The sequence below is a fragment of the Schistocerca nitens genome, unplaced genomic scaffold (genome assembly GCF_023898315.1).
Source record: "Schistocerca nitens isolate TAMUIC-IGC-003100 unplaced genomic scaffold, iqSchNite1.1 HiC_scaffold_421, whole genome shotgun sequence".
NCBI classification, from domain to species: Eukaryota; Metazoa; Arthropoda; class Insecta; order Orthoptera; family Acrididae; genus Schistocerca; species Schistocerca nitens.
The window spans coordinates 190,149-202,371 of NW_026045954.1; the positions used below are offsets into that span (position 1 = coordinate 190,149).

General features: G+C 44.1%; 1 protein-coding gene across 2 annotated transcripts in view; it reads left to right on the plus strand.

Annotated features, from left to right (window-relative positions):
* The first annotated feature begins 1,287 nt into the window (after positions 1–1,287).
* LOC126231840 (ankyrin repeat domain-containing protein 65-like) overlaps positions 1,288–12,223 on the plus strand; it is a 115,044-nt gene continuing 104,108 nt past the window's right edge. For both annotated transcript variants that reach the window (XM_049942423.1, XM_049942425.1), the window contains exon 1: positions 1,288–1,435. The gene's annotated coding sequence lies outside the window, so the exon portion shown is untranslated. The remainder of the gene's footprint in view (positions 1,436–12,223) is intronic.

The window sequence follows — 12,223 nt, forward strand, 5'->3', positions numbered from 1 at the left end:
CAAAGTGGGAAAGAAAATACTTCACAGAAGAAGCTCGGTTCAATGAGTGAAAACTATGAATGTTTTATGGGCGAATCGGATGTGAATGAAATATTTGATATGTCCGTTCTCAAAGGAATTTTTTCAAACTGTATAAGATGCATTCATTGTAGTGAAGTTGGTCTGGAACTCTCCATAATAAAGCACGTAGGACTTGCTAGTGAAATACAACTGAAATGTGATAAGTGTTCATACATGACCACCTTTTGGAACAGTGTTGCAGTAACTGCAACTGAAGAAAATGGTAGCAAAATCTACGAACACAACGAGCGATGCTTGCTTTAGACAAGGAATGCCTTCGGGCTGCAGACAGGGCTGTAAAGAGTCTAGAAATACAAGCAAGAGTAAACAGGAGGAGGAACAAGAGGAAGCTGGAGGAGGAGTTTGCAGAGGATGAAGATAATCCATCCTATGGACCTGGAATGCACTAAAAAGTTAATCCAATCTTTGTCGCTCGATTCCCAAAACTTTTATTTTCTCATACTAATTACATGTTTTCTGAGGATCTTCCAAACATATTTGTTTCAAACTTTCAGCAAATGTTACACAGTTCCTTCTGCATAATTTAACACAGCCTTTTTCCAAAAAACTGTATATTTTTGAATATATAAATAAAAAATGGCAGAAAAATGTTGTGAATTTTCATTACAATTGAAAAAAAATCATCTTTAATAACTGAACTAAAATTTTGTAAAATCCCTGTGTTGAGTTGTAGCCCATATTCCAATAAATAATCTGTAAAAAGTTCAACTTCCTACCTCAAATACTTTGTGAGCAAAGATGTAATTTATAAGCGTTATTTTAACATTGCAAGTATAGGGCGTTCCGGAGCCCCTTAAGCGCTGTCGGGCTGGGCTAGTGCTCGGATGGGTGACCATCCGGTCTGCCGAGAGCTGTGGGCAAGCGGGGTGCACTCAGCCGTTGTGAGGCAAACTGAGGAGCTACTCGATTTAGAAGTAGCGGCTCCGGTCTCGGAAACTGACGCACGGCCGGAAGAGCGGTGTACTGACCACGTGCCCCTCCTTATCGTCCTCCAGCGACGCCTGTGGGCTGAGGATAACACGGCGGCCGGTCGGTACCGTTGGGCCTTCGTGGCCCGTTCGGGAGGAGTTTCGTTTTAGTGTATCTCAAGGGAAGGGACAAAGGGCACTCGCGGTGGGCCAATACGAGGCCGCCACGGAATCTGACGGGCAGAGGCGGCGAGCTGAGAATGAGCAGTAGCTCAGTTATCACTGGCCTGTGGCGTGAGTCGCTGCGCGGTGATACTTTGGACGCCAGATGTGTGCAGAGGTTATCGTTGGCGTGGAGCAGAGGGGACAGGCTTAGGAGGAAAGGCAGCATTCGCGACCGCCACTGTACTGCCTGCTACGGCGCGGAGCGGAGCGAGGCGTCTTCGGTAAGTCTCTGCGTATTTCTTCCACCACCGAGCGGTGGCCAGTGCCCCCACTGTTGCTGCGGGTTGTTGTAGTTTTCGGTAAGAGGACTGGTTCATGCAGCTCCCTACACTACTCTGTCCTGTACCGGCTTCCTCGTTTGCAGATAACTACTCCAACCTACACCCTTTTGAATCTGCTTACAGTGTTCAGCCCTTACAAGGGAACCTCCCCATCGCAACCCCCTCAGATTTAGTAGTAAGTTGGCACAGTGGATAGGCCTTGATAAACTGAACACAGATCAATTGAGAAAACAGGAAGAAGTTGTGGGGAACTGTGAAAAAATAAGCAAAATATACAAACTGAGTAGTGCATGGGCGACATAAGCATCATAATGGATAATGTTAGCTTAGGAGCGCCGTGGTCCCGTGGTAGCGTGAGCAGCTGCGGAACGAAAGGTCCTTGGTTCAAGTCTTCCCTCGAGTGAAAATTTTACTTTGTTTATTTTTGTATAGTTATTATCTGTCCGTTCGTTCATTGATATCTCTGTTCACTGTAATAAGTTCAGTGTCTGTGTTTTGCGACCGCATCGCAAAACCGTGCGATTAGTAGACGAAAGGACGTGCCTCTCCAATGGGAACAGAAAACATTTGATCGCAAGGTCATAGGTCAACCGATTCCTCCACAGGAAATCACATCTGATATATTCTATGCGACACTGGTGACGGCATGTGCGTCACATGACAGGAATATGTTGTCGACCCACCTAACTTGTACACTTGGCGAATGGGTAAAAAGATTCTTCTACCTTGCCCGATTTAGGTTTTCTTGTGGATGTGATAATCACTCCCAAAAAATGATGAAAACACAAGAGTTTGTCACATAAACTGAAAATAACAAATTAAAATTTTCACTTGAAGCAAGATTTGAACCAAGGACCTTCCGTTCCACAACTACTCACGTTACCACGAGACCACGGCACTCCTGCGTTCCCACTGTCCTTAATGTTGCATATCTTCCATTGAACTACTCAGTTTGTATATTTTGCTTATTTTTCCACAGTTCCACACAACTTCTTCCTGTTTTCGCAATTGATATGTGTTGAGTTTTTCAAGGCCTATCCACTGTGCCAACTTATAACTAAATCTGAGGGGGGTGCGATGGGGAGGTTCCCTTGTTAGTATCCGTCTACAGTTCTTAGCCTCCGCCCCCCCCCCCCTTCTACTTCCCTCCAATACTAATACAATGCCCCAAAGTAGGACTGTTGATAAAATATCGATATTTCGATATGTTGATATTCTTCCCAGAAATATAGATGTATATCGTGTAATGTACCTGCAACAAATGAAGGCTATGTTCGTCTGTGAAGATGGACTCGATAAGCATTTGGAGGTATCAGCAATCGGAATCTAACCTGAATAGCACTGTGTGCGTGTAGTATGAGTGTCAGTTTCATTGTCATTAAAGCCCTCAACATATCGTTACATGACAAACTTAAAACTAACATTTGAATAAGCTATGTGACTGCATATTTGAATATGCAACTAGTACAGACTCTCCCTTGTGGAACGGAATTTACTGGACTAGAGTACGTAACGTGTTGTGGTGTGTCAGTGTCTCTGATTTGGCCTTGAGTTTTGCACTCACCTCGTTAGATGACTGCATTTTTCCAAGTGGTTTACAGAAATTCGCAGCAGCAGCGGTTAAAGCTCATTGTTATTAAGAATGAATCTAATAAAAAGGAGTTTGCTTTGGTTTTGTCAACTACTAAATAACTTGTAACAATGGATTTCATAAATTAAGTCTACTTAAAAGCTTCAGAAATCTTCATGACCAATACTAGTTTAACAAGTATTAGTAATGAAATGTCTGACAGTCACCTTATAAGTATCAATAATGGCTGAGTGCCAGATTAACAAATTACACTCCTGGAAATGGAAAAAAGAACACATTGACACCGGTGTGTCAGACCCACCATACTTGCTCCGGACACTGCGAGAGGGCTGTACAAGCAATGATCACACGCACGGCACAGCGGACACACCAGGAACCGCGGTGTTGGCCGTCGAATGGCGCTAGCTGCGCAGCATTTGTGCACCGCCGCCGTCAGTGTCAGCCAGTTTGCCGTGGCATACGGAGCTCCATCGCAGTCTTTAACACTGGTAGCATGCCGCGACAGCGTGGACGTGAACCGTATGTGCAGTTGACGGACTTTGAGCGAGGGCGTATAGTGGGCATGCGGGAGGCCGGGTGGACGTACCGCCGAATTGCTCAACACGTGGGGCGTGAGGTCTCCACAGTACATCGATGTTGTCGCCAGTGGTCGGCGGAAGGTGCACGTGCCCGTCGACCTGGGACCGGACCGCAGCGACGCACGGATGCACGCCAAGACCGTAGGATCCTACGCAGTGCCGTAGGGGACCGCACCGCCACTTCCCAGCAAATTAGGGACACTGTTGCTCCTGGGGTATCGGCGAGGACCATTCGCAACCGTCTCCATGAAGCTGGGCTACGGTCCCGCACACCGTTAGGCCGTCTTCCGCTCACGCCCCAACATCGTGCAGCCCGCCTCCAGTGGTGTCGCGACAGGCGTGAATGGAGGGACGAATGGAGACGTGTCGTCTTCAGCGATGAGAGTCGCTTCTGCCTCGGTGCCAATGATGGTCGTATGCGTGTTTGGCGCCGTGCAGGTGAGCGCCACAATCAGGACTGCATACGACCGAGGCACACAGGGCCAACACCCGGCATCATGGTGTGGGGAGCGATCTCCTACACTGGCCGTACACCACTGGTGATCGTCGAGGGGACACTGAATAGTGCACGGTACATCCAAACCGTCATCGAACCCATCGTTCTACCATTCCTAGACCGGCAAGGGAACTTGCTGTTCCAACAGGACAATGCACATCCGCATGTATCCCATGCCACCCAACGTGCTCTAGAAGGTGTAAGTCAACTACCCTGGCCAGCAAGATCTCCGGATCTGTCCCCCATTGAGCATGTTTGGGACTGGATGAAGCGTCGTCTCACGCGGTCTGCACGTCCAGCACGAACGCTGGTCCAACTGAGGCGCCAGGTGGAAATGGCATGGCAAGCCGTTCCACAGGACTACATCCAGCATTTCTACGATCGTCTCCATGGGAGAATAGCAGCCTGCATTGCTGCGAAAGGTGGATATACACTGTACTAGTGCCGACATTGTGCATGCTCTGTTGCCTGTGTCTATGTGCCTGTGGTTCTGTCAGTGTGATCATGTGATGTATCTGACCCCAGGAATGTGTCAATAAAGTTTCCCCTTCCTGGGACAATGAATTCACGGTGTTCTTATTTCAATTTCCAGGAGTGTATTTCAATTTCGAAGTTACATTAACATTTAGTAACCACAGCATATTTATGAATTAGATGTAGCACTCACTCCGTCTTCAGGCCACGAGTGGCCTACCGGGACCATCCGACCGCCGTGTCATCCTCAGTGGAGGATGTGGATAGGAGGGGCGTGAGGTCAGCACACCGCTCTCCCGGTCGTAAGATGGTATTCTTGACCGAAGCCGCTAGTATTCAGTCGAGTAGATCCTCAATTGGCATCACGAGGTTGAGTGCACCCCGAAAAATGGCAACGGCGCATGGCGGCCAGGATGGTCACCCATCCAAGTGGTGACCACGCCCGACAGCGCTTAACTTCGGTGATCTCACGGGAACCGGTGTATCTACTGCGGCAAGGTCGTTGCCGAATTAGATGTAGAGAATGATTATTATTATTTGAAGGATAAGGAGGTCTGTTTAACTGACAAGCAAAACATGGGATTGTTGCGGACTAACAATCACGAGCCTAACCCTGCAATTCCTTTTGCGCGATGCTTGCGACTTTTACCTTGAACTCCATTTTCAAGCGTAGCTAAGCCATCTAAATCTCTCCTGGCCATATAAATGAAATCAGGCCTTGAGTGTGGTAAAATCTTCCATCACCGACGTGAGGGCAGCGTGACACGTCCTTTGTCTCCGAGCTCTCGACCAACACTACTGAAATTTTACTCTGGCAGACAGACCTCGTCTCACAACAATGCTTAGAATCGCGCTCCCACGTTTCGCCATCAGATTGTTACTATCGATATCTGAGTGCTTATTTATTTCCACAGAGAATCGCAGAATCTTACACAATGCAAAGAATAGCCTCAAGTTGGCTGTATTATTTTCGATACTCAGTGCAATATTTAATCAGTGTAATGGAGAGTTCTGACACACTCCTTACAATCAGCAATATTTTACTCCACGATATATCGATGTCGAAATGGAATATCGGGTGCCGATATTTTTCGCAATTTTCAATAAATATTTGAAATTGTTCTTTAAAAATTGTAGTAAAATGTATGTTTACTCTCCCTCTGTCTTACTAGTTTTTGAGCTTCCATAACTCCAGGCTTTCTCTCTGACGGTGTGAAGCAAGCATATGTGGCACAGGAAGGGGGGGGGGGATGAGGGGGGCGGAGGTGGCGATTGAAAAGAGAGTAATAAGATTTCTGGGATTAAACAATAACATAGTTGCGTTAAAAAACCATTTATAACGCAACTAATATGCTGTTTCTTCATATCGGCATTCTTTATACACAGCTGCTGAAAATTATGACCAAAAATCTAAAAGACAAGACTGGTCGTTGCGGTGGACAGAGACGTGTATGAGGAAATGCTGACGTAATCGGCGCTCGGCGCTGCCAACAAAAACTGCAACGTTTAACCCCACCACACAGTTTCGACTCTTCGACTGCCAGTTCGCTGCCGTTTGAGGAAATGAAAGAAACTGGGAAGTCGACCTGAATGGAAGTTGTGTTTCTCAATTTCGTATTGTTTGCTACATCAGTGTGCTTCATTTCTATTTTTAGTGGTTTGTTGAGGAGCTACACATACCGCAACACTTATTTTGTTCAGATAGGCCTATCAGGCTCCTCTGTTGTTGTGCTTTTAAGTCGCCGTAGCATGAATATTCGTCCACAGTTGTCGTACACACTTTTCATTTTTGTTTTTTGGCTTATTGTTCTCAGTTTTCCTACTTCGAAATTTACAGTATCTTATTCTTACAGTACTATGATTGGGACTTCTTATGTAACACGTGACGCTCAGAGCAACTCATTTCAATTTTTTATTCAAATAATCTTCCGAAGCGGCATTCCACACGACATTTTTGTCTGTAATCATCTACAAACTTAAGCATGCTTCCTTTGGAGTCAGCAAGCATTACTGCTCATAAATGGCTCTACAGCATAACCTCAACACACTACACAAGCAAACAAACACATATGGGCAACGGCTACCCGTCGTCTCCCAAAAAGCGCAAAGGTTCCCACCGAAGGCCTATAGCAACCCGCATGCGTACTTGCGCTATCGTTAACTGATGCGCATGCGCAACCTTGAAGACAAAAAAGGCATCGTGTGGAAGCGGGCAGGCTGCTGGGTCGTTGATGTACAGAACTTTTAGTAATAAATCAATACTTAACCGGTAACATATTTACAATGTGAAGGCGATATTTTAATAGACCGGTGCGTCGTTATTTTTTCCGTTGATATATCGATACACTTCTTTGATAAATCGAAGACCGATATTTTCGTTCGTTTTAAATATCGGTATAACGTATCCCCGATATTTTTAAAAATATCAATTATATTCCCCAAAGTCAGGTTCTAATAGTTTTTCAATTCTTGTGTAACCGATTCGTTTTAGTAGTTCGCGAACACCACTTATTAAACCGACAGCTCGGTAATATTGACACCTGTCAGCCCCTAATTGGAATTATTATATTCTTCTTCAACAATGTCTCACACATCTTGCACACCAGATGGAACATCTGTAGTAATGTCGGAACATCGTCTACTCCAGGAGCCTAATTTCGATTTACGTCTTTCATTGCTGAGTCAAATTCATCTCGTAGTATGAAATCGCCCACCTCATTTTCGTCCACTCCCTTTTCCCTTTATATAATATTGCCTTTATGTTCATTATGCATGTATAGACCCTCTATACGTTCTTGGCGCCTTGTAACTTTCCATTCTTTGCTCAGTACTGGTTTTCTGTCTGAGCTCTCGGTATTTATACAGTTCCTTCTCTTTTCTCTAAAGGTCTCTTCAGCTTTCTTATAGGCGTATCCATCTCTCATCTAGGGTTATAGATGCTTCCATATTCTTACATTTGTCCTCTAACCTTCCCTGCTTGGCCATTGGCATTTTCTTTCAATCTCGCCTGCATCATTTGTTGGTTTTAATATTTTCTCCTCTCATCAATTAAATTCAATATCTCCTGTCATAGCCCAGGATTTGTACTGGTCTTTTTAGCGTTCTGCTCCTTACTGCCTTCACTAGTTCAGCTCTCAAAGCTACCTATTTGTCTTCTACCGTATTCCTTTCCCCTGTTTCAATCAATCGTTGCCTAATGCTCCCTCTGACAGCCTCAACTTATGATTATTTCAACTTATCTCCTTAATTTTCTGCCTTTTTGCTATGCCATCTGTTTTATTCATAAACAATAAATTGTGGTCATAGTCCAGCTCTGACCTTGGAAGTATCTTACAGCTTAACATGTTGCGAAATCTCTGTCTGACCATTACATAATGAATCCAAAACCTTCCGGTATCTCAAGGTCTCTTCCACGTATACAACCTTCTTTCATAATTCTTCAAAAACTGGTCAGCAGTGAGTAAATTTTGCTCTGAGCAAATTTCTACCAGGCGGCTTCCTCTTTTATGCCTTTCCCTCACTCCATATTCCTCTACTACATTCCCTTCATTTCCTTTCCTACAAACGAATTCCAGTCCCCCATCACAATTAAATTTTTCCTTCTCTTATCTTTTCAGTTTCTTCGTCATCTGCGGAGCTAGTTGGCATATAAACTAAACTTGTGGTGGAGTGATAAGTGTTGGCTTTATTCCGAACTTGGCTGCAGTAATGCGTTCACTATGCTGTTCGTAGTAGCTTACCTATATATTTTATTTTCATTTTCATTATTAGACCTAATTCTGGATTGCCTCTATACTGGTATCATTGTCTATTTATAACCCTGTACTCACCTGGTGAGAAGTGCTGTTCATCCTGCCATAGAGCTTCACCAATCCCTCGTATATCTTACCTCAAACTCCCCACTCCACATTTTACATTTTCTAACCCTCTTGCTCGCTTAAGTGATCTATAATTCTAGACACATAGATTCTGAGATCGGTTTTTCCTGATGGCAACGTCCTCCTGAGTAGTCCCTGCCCGGAGATCGGAATTTGAAACTGTTTTACCTGGGAATATTTTACCCAAGAAGATGCTATCGCCATTTAACCATACTGCAGAGCTGCATGCCGTCGTGAAAAGTAACGGCTGCCGTTTCTCCTTGATTTCAGCTATTCGTAGTACCATCACAGCAAGGTCATATTGGCTGACGGTACAAAGTCAAAGGAGGCAATCAGTTACTCGTTATTAAAAGCGGTGGATGTAGAAAAGAGGGAAAGTGAGGAAAAACCAAGTTTTTTTGTTATCAGATGTTTGAGTGAAACGAAAACATAACTTCCTATCAGTTACACAATGGATATTTGTGCGATTTTCATAGCCAAACGAAGCGGAAGCAGTGGACAAATGGGTTATCAAATCGACCAGGTTAGACATCTAGTGTTGCAAATAAATACTGGGTCTCCATAAATTACCTTTACAACTTAAGACTTTAATACCTTTAAAACAATCATAGATACTAAAGTGCGCGTCATTTATGTTGGCGGCCGAGTTTAGGTTCGTTCTCCGCATCTGACGTCACAAAACACAGTCAGCCAATGAACAGAGAACGACGTTGCCACATCTCGACTGCAGTGCAGAGCATGGACGAGTGTCTTCAGTTTTAGAAACATTCAGTCATAAATAAAGTAATAGAACAAAAGCAATGTCTTGATAGCAGACTTTCTTTTATAGAAAGTTTGGAAAAAGCATTCTTTGTACCAGTTGCTTCATATTCTATTAATTAATTAAACCAAACAAGCAATAAGACTCCTAATTCAGGCGATAGCAAGGAAAGGTGTTTGTATCAATCTCACGAACCGCTTTTTCGCAATAAAGAACAGCGGTAATTGCTTATTTCCTATTGTACTTCGACGAAGCGTGAGTAATTTATAGTCATACCAACAGTGTTTGTCAGTAGTTTGCGTGACGTGTTGTTAGAGTCCTCATGGAGTTGCATTCTAGGACGAGTTGAATTAGCGTAACAGCTAAGGCGTTGGGTTAGCAAGCGAAATGTGAGAGAGTTCAAACCTTCTGTGGTGCTTAATATCTTCTTTATTTAAAAACAATATCGAAGTGTCTTACTTCACGAATTTTATTCGTATGAATGCAATTATTTGAAATTTCTAGTGCATTGTCTCTTCATTAACCCTTTCGCTGCTGCAGAGACGTGCTCCCCGCATTCCGCGCTGTGCGCGATTTTGTCATCACTGCACTGCTCGCCTGTGCAGACACGTGGTGTTCCCACTGCTTTGACACACTTATCATTAGATTTCACAAAAACTATTTGGCCCAAAAATTTGATTTTTACACGTCTTCTTGACTGATACCTTCCCCCCATAAATGACTTAATTTTGTTTCGATGTTCAACGCAGTTATTATGCAGCATTAAATGTAGTAGACCATTGCACAAAATTTTGAAGAGTTTTCAGAGTTCTAAGTCCATAGTGTATACGTCCCGTATGGTCGATTTTAGTTGCCACAATGTTGAGAATGAAATGTGGACAAGATACCTAAAGTTCATATAAAATTTACTGTATAACAATATCTCGTTTAATTTAAGTACGACATAGGTGTCGTATGTAATATTGAGAAATATTCCGTCTTTCGCGACTGTAATAAAAGTTTTATTTACACCGGACGCGTTTGGCTTTATTTTAAAGCACTTCAACAATGAAAGGTATGGCACATACACAAAGGTACTCATGTTCTCTTTCTTGTGTTTGTTCCACAGTCGCAGTTTTACGAATGGTATTGAAATATATTCCTCTTCTGCAACTGTAATAAGCGACTTATTTAGACCAGACGCGTTTCTCTCTTTTGAAGCATCTTCAGTGGACAATATTTTGTCTCCTCCACTGCCAAGTCACTTTTCGTAGTTTTGTGCTTCGGTAACACAATATTCAACGTTTGTGTCCGCTGATCAGTGTTTTAGCAAATAAATGCTGTTTGTGTGTGCCACACACAAAAATTATATTTGACATAGCTCAGAGCACTTCACTGATAGACAGTAAATTCAAGTTTTAATGTTTTTGAGAGTCCACAGTTTTGTTTCATGTATTTTGTCTACCTCCTTTATCAAAGTCGGAAACGTGATGGTGCGCATTTCTCCTCCTTACACGAGGCATCACAACGACGTTTCACCAGGCAACGCCGGTCAACTGCTGTTTGCGTATGAGAAATGGGTTGGAAACTTTCCTCATGTCAGCACGTTGTAGGTGTCGCCACCGGCGCCAACCTTGTGTGAATGCTCTGAAAAACTAATCATATGCATATCACAGCATCTTCTTCCTGTCGGTGAAATTTCGCGTCTGTAGCACGTCACCTTCGTGGTGTAACAATTTTAATGGCCAGTAGTGTACTTGCTACTATTCGAGTGATCCTATTCCAGTGGAACTTGAAATTTGGATCTTGGATTTTGGGACTTTTATTGGTTTTCGGGTATTGTTTTATATTTTCAATTTTGCGCCCAAAGAAAGCAACGTTGCAGCAGACAGCTTCATTCCTGCTGCAGCTGTGGTTCAAGTTGTCCGCTTTTTAATTCGCTGACAAAAACTCGGACCCCAGCTACCGCGCTGACAGGCTCAAGGAGTCACCCGACAGGCGGGGACGACTGAAAGGCTCACGGCATGGCGCAACCGCGAGAAACCCTGTGATGAAGCACTCTACTTTCGGACCGAAGATTAGATAACGGTCTGCAATTCTATCTTTACAGTGGGATTTCACTGAGTCTCGACAAAAAAGACACAGCCAGCTAGTTCAAAAAATGGTTCAAATGGCTCTGAGCACTATGGGACTCAACATCTTAGGTCATAAGTCCCCTAGAACTTAGAACTACTTAAACCTACTAACCTAAGGACAGCACACACACCCATGCCCGAGGCAGGATTCGAACCTGCGACCGTAGCAGTCCCGCGGTTCCGGACTGCAGCGCCAGAACCGCTAGACCACCGCGGCCGGCAGCCAGCTAGTTGACGCAGGTGTTGTCTCGCTATCTGAAACCTCCAGCGATAACATCAGCCGCTGTCAGCACTGCCCTGGTAGAGAGACATCGAGGAATTGAGGCTTCACCACCGCTTTGCTTCCCGACCGGGCGATGACAGACGTAATCCATACTACTACGTAGACGCAATGTTCTCAGGTCTCAATGACATTAGCCGCATTTGGGCTCTGAAATGGATCAGTGGTTGTTGTTGTTGTTAAGGTCTTCAGTCCTGAGACTGGTTTGATGCAGCTGTCCATGCTACTCTATCCTGTGCAAGCTTCTTCATCTCCCAGTACTTACTGCAACCTACATCCTTCTGAATCTGCTTAGTGTATTCATCTCTTGGTCTCCCTCTACGATTTTTACCCTCCACGCTGCCCTCCAATGCTAAATTTGTGATTCCTTGATGCCTCAAAACATGTCCTACCAACCGATCCCTTCTTCTAGTCAAGTTGTGCCACAAACTTCTCTTCTCCCCAATCCTATTCAATACCTCCTCATTAGTTACGTGATCTGCCCACCTTATCTTCAGCATTCTTCTGTAGCACCACATTTCGAAAGCTTCTATTCTCTTCTTGTCCAAACTAGTTAT